The sequence below is a fragment of the Podarcis liolepis genome, assembly GCF_965112155.1.
Source record: "Podarcis liolepis genome assembly, chromosome: 9".
In the NCBI taxonomy this organism is placed as follows: domain Eukaryota; kingdom Metazoa; phylum Chordata; class Lepidosauria; order Squamata; family Lacertidae; genus Podarcis; species Podarcis liolepis.
In genome coordinates, this window is record NC_139564.1 from 24,784,854 (window position 1) to 24,792,717 (window position 7,864).

The 7,864-nt window shown below is 43.7% G+C and overlaps 1 long non-coding RNA gene across 1 annotated transcript; it reads left to right on the top strand.

Annotated features, from left to right (window-relative positions):
- The first annotated feature begins 2,943 nt into the window (after positions 1-2,943).
- Positions 2,944-7,630, top strand: LOC310686167. The gene is made up of 5 exons (XR_014515733.1): positions 2,944-3,079; positions 3,472-3,550; positions 4,991-5,116; positions 6,012-6,164; positions 7,516-7,630. It is a non-coding gene; the product is annotated as an uncharacterized lncRNA (long non-coding RNA).
- Positions 7,631-7,864: the final 234 nt, after the last annotated feature.

The following is a 7,864-nucleotide window of genomic DNA, read 5'->3' on the forward strand; positions in this document are numbered from 1 at the left end:
ATACATGAAATAATGTTGCACTCCCTTTTCTCTCACAGAGCACATTCCACCAGCATATATTTTGTACAGGCATCATCAAAGGATCCACAAAAGAACATGATGCTTGTGCCATTATTTCAGAGACACCACTCTGACAATTGTAGCTGACATTCTGAACTGTTGCTAGTATGGGTCAATGCGCATGATACTTCCAAGCTGCAGTATGCGTGATTTTTACTAGCCAGCCTAGGCTGATTTTTAGCTTTTAGTTCCAAGGGCTGAGCTGGTTATGTGTGTGCAGATACAACTCATGGAGGCAGATCAGGTTTCCACACTTGATTGGAAGTACAGATTTTCAAATGACTTCAGTCAGATGTATGAAGTCCACCCATTCTTCCCTCAGCATAGCATGCATGCAAACCAATTCAATCCACAGTCGTATAGCTAGCTGTCCTAAGGAACCAGAGACCAAATTGCAAACATGCGCTGGATTATGGAGAAAGCTAGAGAGTTCCAGAAAGACATCTACTTCTGCTTCATTGACTATGCAAAAGCCTTTGACTGTGTCGACCACAGCAAACTATGGCAAGTTCTTAAAGAAATGGGAGTGCCTGATCACCTCATCTGTCTCCTGAGAAATCTCTATGTGGGACAAGAAGCTACAGTTAGAACTGGATATGGAACAACTGATTGGTTCAAAATTGGGAAAGGAGTACGGCAAGGCTGTATATTGTCCCCCTGCTTATTTAACTTATATGCAGAATTCATCATGCGAAAGGCTGGGATGGATGAATCCCAAGCCGGAATTAAGCTCGCCGGAAGAAATATCAACAACCTCAGATATGCAGATGATGAAGAAGAAGAAGAGTTTGGATTTGATATCCCGCCTTTCACTCCCCTTCAGGAGTCTCAAAGCGGCTAACATTCTCCTTTCCCTTCCTCCCCCACAACAAACACTCTGTGAGGTGAGTGGGGCTGAGAGACTTCACAGAAGTGTGACTGGCCCAAGGTCACCCAGCAGCTGCATGTGGAGGAGCGGAGACGCGAACCCGGTTACCCAGATTGGCAGAAAGTGAGGAGGAATTAAAGAACCTTTTAATGAGGGTGAAAGAGGAGAGCGCAAAATATGGTCTGAAGCTTAACATCAAAAAAAACGAAGATCATGGCCACTCGGCCCATCGCCTCCTGGCAAATAGAAGGGGAAGAAATGGAGACAGTGAGAGATTTTACTTTCTTGGGCTCCATGATCACTGCAGATGGTGACAGCAGTCACGAAATTAAAAGACACCTTCTCCTTGGGAGAAAGGTGATGGCAAACCTAGACAGCGTCTTAAAAAGCAGAGACATCACCTTGCCAACAAAGGTCCATATAGTTAAAGCCATGGTTTTCCCGGTAGTGATGTATGGAAGTGAGAGCTGGACCGTAAAGAAGGCTGATCGCCGAAGAATTGATGCTTTTGAATTATGGTGCTGGAGGAGACTCTTGAGAGTCCCATGGACTGCAAGAAGATCAAACGTATCCATTCTTCAGGAAATCAGCCCTGAGTGCTCCCTGGAAGGACAGATCCTGAAGCTGAGGCTCCAATACTTTGGCCACCTCATGAGAAGAGAAGACTCCCTGGAAAAGACCCTGATGTTGGGAAAGATTGAGGGCACAAGGAGAAGGGGACGACAGAGGATGAGATGGTTGGACAGTGTTCTTGAAGCTACAAACATGAGTCTGACCAAACTGCGGGAGGCAGTGGAAGACAGGCGTGCCTGGCGTGCTCTGGTCCATGGGGTCACGAAGAGTCAGACACGACTAAATGACTAAACAACAACAAAGGTTTATTTTCAAAATGGACTTGTATTGGGCAGCCTGTCATATACAGTGGTACCTCGGGTTAAGAACTTAATTTGTTCTGGAGGTCCGTTCTTAACCTGAAACTGTTCTTAACCTGAGGTACCACTTTAGCTAATGGGGCCTCCTGCTGCTGCCGTGCCACCACCATGCGATTTCTGTTCTCATCCTGAAGCAAAGTTCTTAACCCGAGGTACTATTTCTGGGTTAGCGGAGTCTGTAACCTGAAGCATCTGTAACCCAAGGTACCACTGTAAAGGACTCCTTCAAACAGCTATTCAGGTAGAAGACTGTCCTCTGTAAATGCATGACACTCTAATTTCAACATGTAGTAATAGGGCCATACATATCAGTTCCACGCAGGCTATTAAACATGCAAATGCTTTCCATTGGGTAACTGTATAAAAGAGAATTATATCAGAGATCAGTCTTTCTGTCCTGATTCCAGGTTTGCTCCAAAGTTGGAAGAAGCCGACAAAATCCAGATGAAAGTGATCTCTTTTAAAGTCACATGCCAACGCGGACATAATCTCATGGAGAAAGCCTTAAGTTACGCAAGATCATCTACTTCAAGATGGTTGGCATTTGTGACTCAACATCTGGGAGAGCAGCTCCCAGAATTCTAGCTCTGCTTACTGCAAATGCAGCCAGGCCTGCTATTTTGTTTTTACTCTGAGCACAAACCGTGGCTAACCTAATCTGGGATTCTGATGCGCGTCCAAAGTCCATAGCCTTGACCCACAGCAAAGAATGCAAATGTCTCGAAATTTAAACAAGATTAACTATTTTAATTGTATTTAAATAGAAATGCTTGGCTAAATTACATGTGCTTTTCCATTCTGTCATCTCTTTTCCAATTCTAGATATTTTTCTGTGCACTTATATGGTAAAGTTGTCCAAGACTGTTGTCATAGTTAAGAAATAATCCTTGCTGTGGCTATAATATGATGCAGTTGAGGTGCTGCTATGTTCAGTGCGTATAGCGTGAGACTGCCTTGTAGGATATATTCATGCTCAACACTCCTGATCCTTAGGCCAACTGCATGGCACCCATTTGTCTATGTGATGCCCTCAGTCTCCAGGGCACTGTATATGTTCCATTCTTGTGCTTCCTGGCAGGTGGTTACCAAGCAACTATGTCGCTTCAGAGTTTTATTGTCCTTTCATCCACTGGGCGACTGCATGGGTCACAGCTGCTGCTCTTAGGAAGGGAGGAAAAGGGGAGCTTTAGGGAAGAAAGCTACACATATGAACAGCTCCGTAAGAACCAGAATATTCTATCTCATGTGGCCAAAATATATTGTTAGTGTTTGGAAGTGGGAAAGGCATCCACTGCTAATAAAACAAGAAGAAAAGGCTCCGGTTCCAAACCTTTACAAACAACTCAAATAAGAAGGAAGGATAAGGTTGTATTATGGCACATAGATTTCTTTGGAGAAAACCCTATCTTCCACAGAGAGGGATAAATAAAGAAACAATGGCTTTTTAATATGCAGAAAGGGAAACACTCATAAAACAGGGGAAAACCTGTCCCTAATTTTGTATTATTATGTTATTGTAAGAATTTCAGTGTGCATCAGCTGACAGGGGAAATTATGCAGTTATGGTTTACATTCCAAGTGTCTCTTTCAGTCTCCTTATTTGTCTTGCAGAGAAGGACAGCAACGTGATTGTAAAATGTGTTAATTCAATGCAGGAATTTTTCCTCTTGGACCCTGTCCTTTCTCTTGGGTTTGTAACCAAAACCTTATTCATCCTACTCTCTGTTTCATTTCCATGTTTTTAAAAAAGACCCCATCTTGTGCATGCAATTGTTCATTTCTCAATGCTAAAAATATCACATTAAATAAAGTAGGTTTTCAGAAAAACCCACCATCCTGAACTGTTATAGGAGTTGCTTAGGGCTGATTCTGAGATGATAGTTTTCATATAATAAGATGCTCTTATTTATTTATTTAGTCAAGCGCAAGGCCCCATTATTCAGTCAAGTAGACTCCCATAGCAAAGTACAGTCTAAAGGATATGACACAAAAGGGAAGAAGAAGAAGAGGAGTTTGGATTTGATATCCCACCTTTCACTCCCTTTAAGGAATCTCAAAGCGGCTAACATTTTCCTTTCCCTTCCTCCCCCACAACAAACACTCTGTGAGGTGAGTGGGGCTGAGAGACTTCAGAGAAGTGTGACTGGCCCAAGGTCACCCAGCAGCTGCATGTGGAGGAGCGGGGAAGCGAACTCGGTTCACCAGATTACGAGACTACCACTCTTAACCACTACACCACACTGGGAAAGGGGAAAGGGAAGGGAGGTGGAAAAAAGCAAACTCAAGCACTAGTTCTTAAAGCTAGAAAGTTTTTAATAATGATCAGCTGTGATGTAAGCCAGTGAAAGCCAAACTTGGCCCTCCAGCTGTTTTGGGACTACAACTTCCATCATCCCTAGCTAACAGGACCAGTGGTCAGGGATGATGGGAATTGTAGTCCCAAAACAGGTGGAGGGCCGAGTTTGGCCATCCCTGATGTAAGCAGTTCAGGTAGCCTGATGGAATGGCAGCTGAGGGAGGTCCAAAGGCAGAGCCAATGGAATTGTCCTACTTCCTTTCTCTTCCTTCATCTTGAAACTGACATGGTACAGCCCATTATGCCACTGTCATAAACTGGCAGGACGACAGGGAAGAGGAGGAAGAGGATCCCAGAAAGGGGTGTAGCCAGGACTGGGACACACTGGGGCAAGGTGGGGATGGGGGAGGAGGTACTCGCAGGGTGATGGAGGACGATGAGGGGATGGAGGTCTATGCACAGGAACCAGAGCAGCAGAACGCATCACCAGAGCCAGAGGGGCCCCTGTCTCCATGAACATGGCAGGCTCTGAGGTGTAGGGAGCACCAGGAGGCTGAGGCAGGCAAGGACCCACAGCCCAGCTCCCAAGCTGGCCAGATGGGGCTTGCTAGCTCTGGGAGGAGGGGTGTGATTCCTCAGATGGATTAGGCTCAAGACAGGTGAGGGTCACATGTCTCCTCAAGCTCAGATGCTGCAATCAGCATGCAAAGTACAAAAGGGAAGCAGAGCTGAGGTGCTGTGTCTGCTCAACTGCCCATGTTGATGGATCTTGACTTGGATGCTCCTGTACCTCTATAGGACTGTGCTTCAGGTTTGACTGTATCCTGACTGCAGGACTTCAGACTTGGCTGCTTGGATAGACCCCGAGCTGTGTTTCCTGACCTTTGGACTTTGGATCTGAACTTTGCTTGTGTGGCTTAACCCCTGGACTTTGAGCATGACATACTGACTTGCTGCCAGGTAGGCCAGGGGTTCAGGAGAGCCACCTTTTTCTGCTGTATGTGTAGCTCACGCCTGGATTCAGTAGGGTTCATTCCCAAGTAAGTGTGTATGGGATTGCAGACAGAGTGTCTGTGAACTTTACTCAGCTGTTTCACTTTACAAGAGAGATCATCGGAGGCCAGGTCCAAGTGACAGTAGGACAAAACTCAAACATCTGGAGTTGCAACAAATGAGGCAGCCTAATGTAGAGATGGGGAACTTGTGGCCCTTCAGGTGTTCTTAGATGCCTTCAGATGTTCTTACATCCCACAAGTTCCAGCCAGCATGGCCAAAGGTCAAGGATGATGGGAGCTGAAGTCTAACAACATCTGAAGGGCCACATAGTCTCTATCCCTGGCCCAGTGAATGAGGAATAAATTGTCAAGGGAATTCCTTACATGCCCTTCTCAGAGAGGTGTACATACACCCTGAATGTCATTTTCTGTTTTAAAAAATGTTTTGAGCCAGTCTTAATTTCCTGGCAGGAATGATGAATGAATTTCTGACTTCTTCCAAGCAAAACAACAAACAGATCAGTGTGTTTTTATTCTTTACCACTGGATAGAATTTATGCTCTGAAAGACATCATCTTCGGCTCAAACATGTGAATAATCAATGCTTCTGTGATGCTTCTCCAATGTTACCTCATAATTACAAATTATATAATTTGAAGCACCTTGACTACATGAGCATCATTTGATGTTTATAATGATCGGGTGGCAGGGATACCCAGATCTCTTATTTCCCCATGCAAAGAGACCATGATTTAAAATGTTGCCTCTTTTGTATAGATCTTTGCTTGCCATATTGAATTACAATGCACATTCCTCAAACCTATGTTCAATTTTACTTTATGACCACTTAACATCTCCAGGAAATTTCACATGGAACCTCTTGGCCTACCTCTGAAAATATCTTAGGATAATTACTCAAGGGGCCTTTGAAAAGTTGTAGTGCTACATGTGTTTACATGGGAACCCGACATCAGAAAGCTTGGCAAAGCAAAGCAGAGGAGGAATATGATGAGGTAATCTGGTTTATCATACAACTCTTAAGCACAAAATGTTTGCATTTTCCTATTTTGCTCTTGTGCTACTTACTGAAATAGCTGAGCACTGATAATGCTATATTCTCAAAGCATCTTATTGGATTTAAATAAACATGATCAGAACTGCTTGGAAAAATTATGTTTTCTTTTGATCAGATGAACACACATGGGCCCCTCCAGATTTTATTGTGTGTTCATAGTGGTATTGGGTGATTATACATTATTCATTATTCATTTCAACAGTGTTAGGGGAAGGGTAGTACTACCTCTGGTGGGGGGTACATCATGCTCTTTCTGAGAGAGACCAGGATGTGTGGATCAGGACAGTTTGCACTGATATCTGCAAAAAACCCAGAGTGTTATTCAGTGCTAGTCCTATTACCCATTGATGGTAATGGACATGGCTAATTTAGATCCATTGATTTCAGTGGGTCTACTCTGAGTAGGACTTTGTTGAATACAACCTCAGTTCCTCCACCATTATTACTTCTGGTCCTTTGCATCCTTGTCTCTGTGTTCCAGAACCCAACTACTGATCTGCCTTTAACAGCACAATTTGGCTTTTTTATGCTTTTCTGCCTTTGCCTCAGCTGTATCCCAACTCTGGACTGACAGTATTCCTTCTAGTAGGAAAGCAATGGTGTTAAAATGACTGTCATAAATGATCTTGTATATGTAATCGCAGTACCCATACAGTCTTCTCTTCCTTCGTGTCACGTTTTGATAAATAATGAGGCCTGTATATTCAGACACACTCAGCACTTTCAGACAGTTTTGATCTTAATAGAAGCTGAGAATATTCAAACCCCAGCACAAGACACTGTTTAGAGCTGAACAGATAATGGCCAGACCACTAGTGAAGGCTAAAGTCCACCTGACAAGATCAAACGCAAATCGTATCTCCACAGAAATGTGCCTGGTGTTGCTCTCAGGCAGTACAAAACAACTCATTCTTTCTGCCACAAAAATTCCAACAGAATCAGATAGGCCCTTGAGCCACCAGCTGCTCCTTTACTTTGTGGCTCAAAGAATGCGTCTGAATTTGAAAACTTGTCACCAAGCTGAATCTGTGACACACCTGTCTCTCTTGTCTGTCTCGTTCAGAAAAGCCTTACAGGGTAAGGCCGTAAAATTGAGATTTAACAAGACATCGCAGAATGCTAAACGTAACATACAGAACATGCTCCATATGCCCCACAATGGGAACGTCCTCATGTGTTACAATTTGTAAACAGGGACAACAGCTGTGGAATGCCATTGGCGGCCCCCCATTAATTCTGAGAAGACTGTCAGACAAAACATTAGATGAACTTCTCTCTTTTTTTTAAAGGAACCGGAGATTAACCAACCATTTGTGTTATTTGGCATCAAAGAGAAGACACCACCGAGCATGAGCACCGCAAATCATCAAACAGAAGAAAGAAACATTGGTACGTGCAAGTGAATTTTGTGTGCTTGTGACACTTACTTCAATGCGGTGGGCAAGACTGAAATGGTAACTTGAGAGAGGCCGCAGGGAGGGACTCAGGCTGCTGATAGCCAGAGGGAACGTCAAGATAAATGGCCTCACCACCAAGAACATCCCTTGTTCATTATTTTGTCTATTTAAGAGCACTTACATTCTGATTAACATTAGAAAAGAAAGAAAAGTCTAAGCAGTAATACAATATTAAAAACAA